Source organism: Pinus tabuliformis, chromosome 6, assembly GCF_031772625.1.
Source record: "Pinus tabuliformis cultivar Carrire ecotype Pingquan chromosome 6, CPIR1, whole genome shotgun sequence".
NCBI classification, from domain to species: Eukaryota; Viridiplantae; Streptophyta; class Pinopsida; order Pinales; family Pinaceae; genus Pinus; species Pinus tabuliformis.
In genome coordinates, this window is record NC_142292.1 from 1,113,663,199 (window position 1) to 1,113,676,091 (window position 12,893).

Here is a 12,893-nt window from a genome sequence, read left to right on the forward strand (position 1 = left end):
TTTTAAGTTCTTTTTCAATGGTAGGAAGAAGGACATGATTAATTCTCCTTAACTTTTGCTTAAAAGGTTTAGCTTCTGGTTTTAAAGGGATTTTATGCTCAATGAGAGATGTATCATATGTCTTAAACTCACTATAATACCAAGCAAAAACATCTTTATAAGATTTAAGAAGAGTTAAATATTTATCTTTGACTTCCACTGGCAAGGATGCAGAGATTTTAATATTTTTGATTTCTTCTAAAGTTCCAATATTACATTCTTCTATATCTTCTTCTGGTGAATTTGATAATGGATTTTTAGGGACATCATTTTGATCAAACAAATTTTCAAGAGGGACCAAGCCCTTAGGAATGAAATTGTTGGATAACTGAATAATACTGTGATCACCAATTTTTGAGTCAAATTGAGAAGTTTGACTTTCCTTATTTGACTCATTGTTATCTAGCTGTTCTTCTTCAATTTGCAAAGCTAAAAATTCATCAATTACTTGCAAAAAGGATTTCAATTGCTCATCATCATCAAATATTTTCCAATATTTAATATTGTCAGGTATTGATGGTCTATACTTAACTTGAATTTGATATTGGACAAGCATTTGATCAGGAATTTTAAAAGAACTGGCTGAAACAACTAAAGAATCTGCATGAATATTTTCATCCCTAGGAATAATAGTGATGTTAAATGCTTGAAAGAAATTATCCACTGAATCCCACACTTCATTCCTATAAGATCTAAGTCTAGGATGCTTGGTTTGATACATATTCCTTGTTTGACAATGAGTTATGAGTCATTGAATACACTTAGATTCTACACTTTAAGACTTTTGGCTAATTCCAATCCTAGCAAGAAGGCTTCATACTCTGCAACATTATTTGTCACATCAAATTCAAGTTTATAGGATTGAGTAATATTCTCTTTGTCTGGTGAAATTAATACAATTCCAGCTCCAACTCCTTCCTTTGAGCAAGAACCATCAAAGTATAATCTCCAAATATCAGTCTTGATGGTTTTTGGCTTGTCTACAATGTTTTCAATACTAAGCTGAGTGTTTTGTGAATTATTTGATGATAATTCAAAGCATCCAAAGTCTTGATCCACTACATAAATGGGATGATTCCTTTCTTGATAAGATTTACAAACAATATTCATGAATCTTACTTCTCTATAATCTGAGATGTTCACCCCCATATACATGAGTAATCGCATAAGACACGTCCATTGGAGACTTCTAATTTGGCACAACAGGATCTTGATAATAACATGCCAAATTTAGTAGGGATATCAGTGACTATAATGTCTAAAACCACACTCTTAACAAGGATTTGAGCTAAAATGACCACTAGATATTTTATAAGTCCAAGACGAGGTACTTTCTTGGAGTCAAAAGTGTAAAGATCATGATAAGTTCTGGTAACTTCTAATTCAAGCTGGTCCATGATAAAATTTAGCATAAGATTATGGAAGGCTCCATAATATAACATGCAGTTATATAACAAGAAATCGTGAACCTTTAGAGTCACATATAAAGTTGGTACATTTTCATCAATCATATTTGAGCTGGGACCAAAGACTACTGAAGGCTTTTCATCTTGTAAACTTATTACATCTCCTTCAGCATCAACACTAGATGAATGGATCCATTTAAAAACTTGGTTTTTGTATCCTGGACTCTTTGAAAGTTTAGATAAAGGAATGGGTGTTTTGACTCTTTCTAATTCCTTTTCAACATTGAAAGTGATTAAAGTAGTTTTATCAATTGAAGTTGCTTTACTTGATTGATTCAATGGCTGAATTATTATTGTTTGAGATTCAGTAGTTTTGATTTGTGGTTCATTTACAATGTGATTTTTGGGAGGTCTACCAGCCCTTGAACTAGGTTTTCAATCATATCTCCTATTCAGTTCAACAATTATAAACTCAGAAAAGGCCTAATACTTTGAAACTTGTGTGTCCTCTTGATCTTGTTGAGAAGACTAATTTAAAGGAATAAAGACAATAACATTTTGTACATATGAATGGTCAAGATTTTTTATATCCTCAGTAATCAAAGGGTTGGTGTCTTTAAGTTGATGATCATGAATCATCAATGGAGGTTGAATTTGTTGATCAGTACTTGGTTTTTGTAAGATTTGGGTTTGGGGAGCTCTCCTGAATTGAGTTTGAGGTCTAGCAGTAGTTTGTTGAATTGTTCTAGGCTATGTTTCTATTTTTGAAATTCTATTTTAAAGGTTTCTAAGTAATGAAGTGATTTCATCTATCTCTTAATCTTCATTTTTAGTTTTTGAGGAAGAACCTTATTCCTTAGCTTTCATTTTCCTTTCAATTTTTTCTGCCTTGGCTTTAATTTTAGTTGATGCTGACGCATTTGTTTGCATGTCTTCTAGGGTATGAGATGTCCTTTCCCTAAGAATAACTGGAAAATCATCTTCAAATGCTTTAGAAAATCTAACTTTGGTTGCTACTACTGGTGGTTTACAGGTAGGTGACATCTTATGATAAAGTTTATTAAATATTTTTATGAAATCTACCACTGGTTCACCATGGTTTCTTTTCAGTTCTTCAAATTTTGTGAGATAGTAAACAATATCCTTCTTAACCCCCCACCGATTCTTAAATATGGTATTTAATTCATTCCAAGAAAGAACTGAATTAGCTCTCAATTGTCTAAACCAAATCCTAACATTCCCTTCTAGTGAATAAACAAACAATCTCATATATACATCTTCATGTTCTATGTTCACATTATCAGCAAAATCCAAGAAGGCAACTAAATGATCTTCAATAGAAAAAACCAATTTCTCCATTAAACCTTGGTAGGTGTTTTAAATACCCATCATGAAAATGATTGAGTACATTAGGAAGCTGTAAAGAAGCATACCTAGCTTGAATAATAGGTTGAAAAATGGCCATACTTGAAGATGAAGATGAATCAATAGAAGATGTGGTAGATGATGAGGTAGAGGATAATGAAGTTGTAGGTGAAGATGGAGGTATAAATGTAGGAGGAGGAGGAGGAAAAAAAGGTGGAGGATCTCTAAAATTTTTAAAAGGTGATTTGATAACTAACTTTTGAACCTTTGTTTCAACTTCTTCTTTTTTTTCAAACAAAGGATTTGAATATACAGAAAATGTTTCCTCGGGTTGGGAAGTAGTAGATGGAAATGTATAATGAGTGGGGGAGATAAAATCAATAGGTTTTAACTCCGGTAAATGTACATCCAATTCTTCTTATAAATTGGATGAATTTGAAAATATTTCAAGTATTTTATATGATTCCAAAGAATTGACTAAAATAGCTGACTGCGCATCAGCTCCTTTGGATAGTAATTCTAAAACCCTAGGTGTTAAATCAGCCAAATCTAATGGATATGGAACAAACCTAAAGTAATAAGAAACTAAAATATATTCAGGTTGTAAGGGTACAAAAGAAGAAGTAGAAGACTCAAGTCTCCTTCTTAAAGAGGCTTCTCTTACCAGTCTTCTAGATCAGATAATGGAGAGAAAATTTCAAAGTCAGAATGGGACCTGGTATGTCTTTAAGGAGCCAGTTTGGGTTTTTGAAGTCGCCAGGTGAAGGACTTTAACCTAATATTCCATTATTCACCTTAAAGGAAAAGCCTTATCGTTGTCCCACGGAAAAATACTTCAATTTTCGTTCCCCGACAACGATGCCAATCTGATGTTGTCCTCTGAGATAATTCTAGGTTAATTAATCGTGCTAGAGCATCTAAAATATTTTGTTGTTGTAAGGTTTTTTTGGATGACCAATTTTATGAACAGTTAAAGATAGGTGTTTAAACCTTAACAATGTTGAATTGAATGAAAGGGTTGTTTGTATTTCTCTAAATAGTTAATTGATTTTTAGTTGAATGAATAGAAGAGTTGAAAGGGTTATAACTTACTAAATATTCAAACTGGGTATTTAGTTAATTATAAGACAAAGTGTAGGTAAACAATGTTTACCTGCTCACAAAATGTATTTTAGTTTTATGAAGATGGGTGTGACAATTGATAGATATAGAAGAGTTTATAATTACAGACAGTTCTATAAACTAATCTCTAATTATTGGTTATAAATTCAATGGGGATTTAAGATAAACTGAGATTCAATTTAATCTTACCCAAGGTTCTCCATTAAAACTTAAATACATGAAGAATAACATAATGAAATGAAAACATGAGAAAAACTCACAAGGAGACAAACTATTTGAGGCAAATCTAGAACCCTTTCACTAATTCGAAGCAAATCTCCAATTTCATTACAATTCTGATTTGAAATGATCATCCAAGGGTTCAACCTTTAATAACTCAAAGGAAGAGTTATTTATACAAATTATTGATTTTCTAGAAAGATCATGTAACAAAATATAAAAATAGTACAAAAATATAGGAATCCAAGAACTGCTAAGCTGCTAGCACTATCTTCAAGGAAGTTGTTGACGACTTGGCCCCCAAAATGTGATGCCTCATTCTCTATCAGTTGGTGATGAAAGTTAATCAATGATTTCACACAAGTGATCCCATTTGTCTTCGCTTGGTATAGAAAGATTAATTAATTTCCTGTAGACTTCATCCACCTCGGTATAGTTTTCAAAAGTAGGCTTATTGACAAAGATATGTTTAATTTCATGTTTGATCATTAAATCAAACTTCAAAGCTTCTAAGAAAGCCTTCCTTGTAATATGACCTTTGATACCTACAAATTTAGCTTTATCAATTGCAATTGTGTAAAGATTTTGGAAATACTCCTCCAAACTACTAAATTTTTCATTTGGTGCCTCTAGTCCTAGCAATCCTCATTTGTTGAGAAAGTTGAACTTAAAATGAAACCTCTGGACAAAAATTTTCAAAATCTAGCACTTTGTCTCCAATTGAGTCATGAGATTTTTCTTCTGTAAAACTTTCTTAATCTCAAGAATAGTTTCCATCCTGTTTGCAATCTGATTTTTTTCTAATTGAACTCTGGTTTTTGAATTGCACACCTTAGTCATATATGTGGCCTCACTTGGTTTATCTTTAAGGACTTCTCTGACCTCTTCAATAGTTGTCTAGCATCTAGTAATAAGCTCTTCCTGTTCAAAAATAATTTGTACAAAGGGCTAAATTTTACTTATAGCTTGACTTATACCCATCCAAATGTTTTCCTTGGCTTGGGCCAAGGTCTAAGCCATTAATGACTCATATTCCAACTCTTGAATCTTCTTGGTTAGTATGTGGGTCTTCTGCATCTCTTCAACATAAATAGTATCATTATTTATCTTTTGTGTCTCCATATTTTTGAATTTCTTTTGAAGCTTTTCATTTTATTGTCTCTGGAGAGACAATTCCTGTATAAATTTATTTAGATCACTTGTAGTTGATGTAGACTCTTCTGTTGCTGATGTCGATTGCACTGTTGTCCCTATCACTGTGACTGGTATAGCTGTAATTGGAGCTATGGAAACTTGTGCATACTATTCCTTTTCTTTGAGAAAATTTTCTATCTATTCCTCCATCTTCTTTATTTGTATATTCTTCTCAATGATTAGTTTGAGAATTTCTTCCTTGAGTTGATCACTTTCTTCAATCTCCTTGGTTTGGGGATCCTCTGTAGAAGGTAATTTGAGATGCTTCCTTAGTGCCGTGATGTCTGGATTCTTCTTCTTGATGATTCCCTCTGCATCTTTAACATCAATAAGATCATATCGAATCTTGATCTCTAAATCTTCTAATGATTTGACTCGATTATCATTTGCTAAGGAGGATACCTTCTCTATCTTCAACTGTGATTGTACATTTGAAAGTTTTTTCTCAACTTTGACAGTGCCATGGCAGTGTTAGTCATGGTAGAGAAAAAAATCTCCCCAGAATGTCTGTGCATGTCCATTTGGTCAATAGGATTTATTTGATTCGCATCAAAAGAAAATATAGTTTTCTTATAGTCTGAAGAAGCCTTTGGAAAAGGAACTTGAGCCTGTAAGAATGTCATTTTCATCCTTTCATTTTCACTGTCAAATGCTGCCAACAATTTGCATTGTGGATGTCTGCTTCCAGAATTGAGCATATACATTGGCCTTCAGAGATTCATTCTTTTGCTTAATTTCAAGAAAATTAGTGAAAATGTTTGGTACTTATTGTTCACCTACTCCTTTTGACTGTGTAATTTCCAATAAATTCTGTGAAATTGAAGAGGAATATGGAGTATTAAGGACAGTTTCCTCTGATCCTATAGAAACCTGTGAATCATCCAGATTAATAACTATGGGGTATTTTTGACCCTGAAGAGTGGTAAATTTAGATTCAGTCTTGTGTTTCTTTTGATAAATGAGAAACTCCTTTGCACCCTTTGCTGAAGATGATGATTCTTCTCTCGGTCTCTTATCCTGCTTACTTTGAGAAGTGGGAGTCTGGAGGGTAGAAGGAGGTAAAATTTGTTCTTCTACTTCCTGAAGTGTGTTCTCCTCCCGCTGTTCTTGATTCCTGTATTTCTCAATCTCTAGTATTGTAGTGTTATTATAAGGTGTGGTTTTAAGTTCTGCCCTTAAATTAGCAATTATATTGAATGGGTCATAATAATAGGTAAAACTTGGTTGAAATCCCATCTGCTTGAGAATTGAATCTGCTTCAATTCCTGCTGCTCTGGTATTATAAATAAAGGGTCCCACTTGGGACTTGATCTTGAAATGAGATTTTCTTTTGCCTGAAACAAAATGTAGCTTGTCCATGTTGATCATTTTCCTTATATATTCCACAGTGAAAATTCTCATTGGAACATATTTACACAATTTGTATGGAGCTAACTCACAGCCATATACCCTAATCTCTTTGTAATTCTAGCAAAGATACGAGTCTCTAGTATTAGATTGGTCACTTAGGTGCAGGATCCTTTTTATCTTTGGGCTGATTCTTGGTTCACTCTGGTTGCTAAGAATCTGTGCAACTGGATAAATGAAACAATCAATAAATCTAAAAATTTAAACTCAGTTGAGTTTGTCCTGACAAATGAGGTCCACTGTGTAACTGATTGATTTATTTTCTAATCATCCTAATTGTGTAGGGATATTGGTAGCATGTCTCCTTGTTGAAAAAGGAACATATGAACTAGCACAGAAGAATACTTGAATACACCCTTAGTAGTGATTTTCATTAACTAATCATGCACATTTTCAGCCAAAAATTGACTATAATTATACATGAATGTTGGCTTGTGTTCTTTGGAGAAGATGGATAGATAACTAAGGATAGGTTCATCTACCCATTAATCTGTCTGGTAACCAAAATGCAAGAAACTAGAGATATAATGTGTTTAGCCCTTTTTGGGAACATTGAGGCTAGATATGGAGGGTTATTTTTGGGAAGCTCAACATCTTCTAGAAGAACGATCTAAAAAATTTTAGCTCTTTAGGGGAATGTAAGCTTATGGTATAGATCCATGAGGAAAACAATAGAAAAATGTCTAAGGGAATCATTCTCAGGAATTAGAAGCATTTTTTTTATGGTTTCTGGAGTGATAGATATCAGAATGTCTCCATTCCGAGACAGTTTTCTGAAAGGGACTATACTTAGCCTGACACCACATAACTAAATCAGGAAATGGATGAGTTTGAGGGAACATGAACATCGACAATAGGGATTCCCATAGGTTAATTTCATCATTTCAGTCCTGATAGGTCTGTCTTAACCAATGGTGCAATTTGAAAATATCAAATTCGCACTCTGTGTCCACAATCTTAAAAAATTGGTCAGCTAAGGGGATGTGGTCAAGATATAGGGTATTAGTGGCTTTTGGATTTTCCTGAGCAGGGATCTTGCTACCAGAGGGATGGGCCTTTATTTTGGGTGACATATTATAATAGATAAGGAAGGAAAGTAACAATATTTTGATGAAATGGGAACCTGAGCAGAGAGTAGTCCCTATAAAAAAATACTGGTGAGTGCACTGTTAGCTTGAAATATAGGCACAATCTATGACAAAATTTAACCAAAGCTAAGATTTAAAAACCTGCAATTCAAATAGTGGCAATGAAAACAAGGGAGTCACATGAAAGGGATGGAGGGTTTATTTATAATAGCGTGGCGATTATTGTTAAGATCACACCGTTATCCTATGAGATTAGTGTGCATTAATGGACAACACGAGGCAGGTAACACGTAGGAGGAACAAGTATGAGGAGTGAGGATGAGTGTAATAGATGTAATGGATAGGGATACGTGGATGAAAATTATTAGTGGGAGGAAGGTGTGGGAAATTACGATAACCGTTGGTGGAGTGACATATAGATGGGATGGGATGCGCGATTTCAGAGGGGGGAGTAGTGGTAAATGGTATTGCAGGGGGTGGGGGGGTGTGAAGTGATGAGGAGGTGACACATTGCAATGGGCTCATCGAAAAGGAAACTACTTTTTGGACCCCCCCCCACCCCCCTTACCAAAGGTGAAATGGTAGAAGGAGGTGTGAAATGGCTTCACCGTCATTGATCTAGGCGGGGAAATGATCACCACTGAAAAGTATCCACTTGATAGTGCTCCATGACAACATGCTTTTGTCATTTTATGAATTTAATATAAACTTTATAAATCTTTGTTTATACAATATTAATCACCTATAAAAGGTAATTAACCCTAATTAAAGAAAAAATTATCTATGAATTGGTGCATCTGATGTAGCGGCCATCTATTTTCCCTAATCCTATTCCAATACATCATTTGGCCATGTTTTGAGCATATTAGGCCAAATTTTATTCTATTCTATCCTATCTAATCATGTTCTACCAAGATTAAACAATTTGGTGAGCTTATTCACAAATTTAGAGACATAAATTTAAATGATTTGATCATGGTTAACTATATGATTCAAATCAAAACATCAGGTTGTGGAATTTTAAACAAGCTGCACACAAAACCCTAGTTTATTTGTAATGTCATTTTAGTCTTTTCTAGTGGCATCTAAATTTTCTCACTTATACAAATTTTTTCTTTTGATGGGGTTTCATTTCATAATTTATTTATATTGCATTTTCATTTTTTTAGACCCTCTTTTATAAATAAAAACTAACTTATCAAAACCAAATATGTTACAACATGTGAATTCCATGAAAAGGTTCCTGGTACGATGAGGTTTCATGTGGGTGCGTAGCCCTGTAAGATCTATGAGGTTAGTATCATGTGGATATTATTTTATATTATTTTCTTATAACTATGCATATGTTTATGTTATAGCAGGAAATGTTGAAGGATACATCAACATAATAAAAGAAGTGTGATTTGCGGCACGCTAGGTAATATATGGATAGTGGAAAGAGCCACAGACCCAAGACTTGGGTTGTGCATGCACACAGTAAGGAACTAGAGGAGATAGTGTGGTCTCTGGATATGCAGTACTGCTACTGTGTACGTGTTTTACATGTTGTGTTGTGTACATGTTGTACATGTGGTGTTGTGTATATGTCATACATGTTGTGATGTGTACTTGTGGTACTATGCCTTGTGTATTGTGTAGTCATTTTATTGTGACATGTGTATTCATTGTGTTGTATTATGTTTATGTATATGTGTTGTGAAAGAAATTAGTTCTTAGGATCCGTGGAGGCTGTGGATTGGGACAAGACCTTTAGAGCCCTGTAACAACTTAGGTTCCCTAGAGGCTGTGGGTTGAGATAATGGTCCCTGGAGCCCTGTAACATCTTGGGTTCCATGGAGGCCATGGTTTGGAGCCCTGTAATATCTTGGGTTCCCTTGAGGCTGTGGGTTGAGATAGTAGTCCCTATATCCATGGATAGCTTGGGAAGAGACCAAAGTTAAGTTATTGATATTGAGGGTAGAGGTGGTATAATCTTCAAACCCTTGTTTCTGATAATGCATATGGAAGAGAAGGCATTGGGTGCTTTCCCGGCTTGGGAACCGATCAAGTGCATGTACGGAAAGGACAAATAACAAAGGAAAAAGAAAAGATAAACTTGAAGATAAGTATTAATATTTTATTTCAGTTTTTAATTATGCACATAATCTATGATTCTAATTTATGATGGTTGAGTTTTAAGCTAACTAGATGTGATATGTTTATATATGATGATTTGATCAAAGAGATAATTTGACTTGTTGTGATAGGAAGTAAACAAAATATCAAGTGCACCTTATTGATGATCTATCAATGAGGTATGATTTGAATTTGCTTCAATTCCTTTTGATTCTAATGGAAATTACATGCTTGGTACAAGAAATCATGGAAAACGCCTGATTTGGATGGTTGGAATTGAATGCAAGAGAGTTAGTAGCAATAGTAAAAGGAATTTGAATATGCAACAATATGTTGGTAAAGAATTCATGAGCATGACCATTGTGGGACACTAGTACCCAATAGTGTCCATTGATTTCCATGAGCATGCTATGACCAATATGTTGGTTTTGAGGTAGGAATATGTCTTGGTTTTTGGACTTTCCGATGTGAGGAAACCTTGCCAAGGGATGGGTTGCCTGAGGGACTGGGAAGTAGAGAAGGGGATGCTGGAAAAATTGGAAGGTGAGTGACTACACAGAAGGGGTTGACCATATTGCTCGAGGGAATGGGAAGCAAAGAATATAAGGCCAAGGGATATTTTTTTTTGGTCATTAGCATTACCATATGGAATTAGAAGCACATTAGGAGTGTGTCCGAAAACAATCAGCCAGTAAATGTTCACTGAGAGAAAAAGTACCACAAGGATTGTAGTGTTAGATGTTGGATGTATACTTTGATTTTGGTAGTGGATTCTGGACTTCTTGGGAAGGAGGTGAATCCTGGATGGATGGTAGACTTGGATCCTAATTGAGGTGGTCTCAGGAAAATTCCCAAGGGTCTAGGTTGGAGAAGGGATTTCTCTTGGAACTCTTGATGGATGGGTGGAGATAGGAGAATTTCTTTGGAGCTGGTGAAGGAAGTCAGAGGCATCCAAGCTTGTTTTGATGTTAGTGATTTTTGGATTGGTTTAGGTGAAATCACTGTGGTTGAGGGTTGAGGTGGTTTGGTATTTAGAAGCCCTGGTTGGTTCTATTTTGGTTTAACCCACATGATCTCACATTCATGCTTAGAATATGGCATGGGGGTGATTGGATGAAATATAGATTTGATTCAGCCCAATATATGGTTGGGTGGTTAATGAATATCCCTAACTTGGTTGGCTTTTTCATATGTTAATATGAGATATTTTCCTATTGTTATCAATGAGCGTATGCAGTGGTTATTATTTTGATCTTATTGTTGATTTGTCAAGCATTTTATTTTAGTTATATGCATGGTTATATGATGTGATCTTACGATGGATCCAAATCATGATATGATAAGTTACTGAATGATTGACCAATGCACAAGTTAACATATGTTGTTGTAGCTACTTGAGAGGGCATTGGATCTTCTTGAAGATTCTCTAATGAAGTACAAAAGTTTATGATAATATATGCATTCATTACCTGTAGCTTCCATGTTTATCATATGTTTGACGACATTTTTATCATGGGACTAATATGTTTTGAGCAAGATCTAGCTTGATTTTTGATTGCATAGACTTGTTATCACCATTGATTTTATTTTGAAAAGTTTTGGTCACTTCTGGGAAGTGGCTTGAAGACTAGACCTAAAAACGTGGCATAGATCTTGCCACCACATGCACAGAACAAGGAAATTTTAGTCATAACCACATTCCATAAAGCTTATGAGTGCAACTGGAGCCTCATAATCACATGCATAATGTGTTATGGGTGCAATTAGGGTGTCAAGCTTGTAAAAATGAGTTCTAGCTTAGGAGTTGAACACCAAAGGTAGTTGTCAAGCTTTTGAGTGATCTAGTGTCCCCGAGGGGTGGTAGTATGTGTTTTTAATGTTTTCCCCACTTCCATAATTGGAACTTGGAGGTCGGGTCATGCCATAGTAGTAATTAGCTCAAGTTTATCTTGTAGAGCTTGTAAAAGCGGGTAAATGTGGGAGGACACATTACACTTGCGATGATTCATAATTTTCCTAAGGACAACTTAATCAAGGATTTGTATAGTCCTTGGGGAAAATCTTGCGTTTTTAATCCATTTCTTGGAACAACTACTTTTTTCCCACATATTTTACTGCCCATTTCAATCTTTTCTAGCTTAGGGGTTTTCTTGGAGTTAAATATTGCTCCTCCTCTGCATGGAATTTTTGTTTCTCTTGCAAACATATCAGGATCCACATTAATATTCTGCCCAAATAATTTTAATTCCATGGATTTATCATCATAATTTTCTATGGCCTCATCTATCTCATCATTTTGGAAATTGAACTGTCCAAATATAAATTTATAAAACTCTGCTCTTCTCAAGATATCTAGCATACCTGGTGGACAATTGTTTGTATCTCTCCATGTATTAGCACACTCTTTGAATTTTTTGACTCTGAACTTCTCCTAGGAACCTCATGTGTTAATTATTTGCAGGGAAGAGGACACCCCTATTTCAATTAGGGACATCGTTCTCTGGGTTCAAGTCACGCTAGTTGCATGCATGCTGAATGAAGGAATGCACAATCAATAAGCCGTGGGGAATGCTTGCGCGCGCGCACACACACACACACACACACACACACAGATATATATATATATATATATATATATATATATATATATATATATATATATATATATATATATATATATATATATATATATATATATATATATATATATATATATATATAGATATCTATATCTATATATTTATTTATTTATTTACTATTTTTTTTTTTTAACTTATTCCTTTATTTTTCTATAGATCACTTTTATAAAGATTTTTTATTTATTAAATGAATAAAATTGATTATATTGTGCTATAACTTTGCTCCTTTGCTCATATTTTTTCTCAGACATAGTTAAAAATTCAAATTTAATATTGATATATAAGATACAATTTATTAA

General features: G+C 34.3%; 1 pseudogene; it reads left to right on the forward strand.

Annotated features, from left to right (window-relative positions):
- The first annotated feature begins 2,902 nt into the window (after positions 1–2,902).
- Positions 2,903–12,893, forward strand: part of LOC149262794 (uncharacterized) — a 106,732-nt pseudogene continuing 96,741 nt past the window's right edge.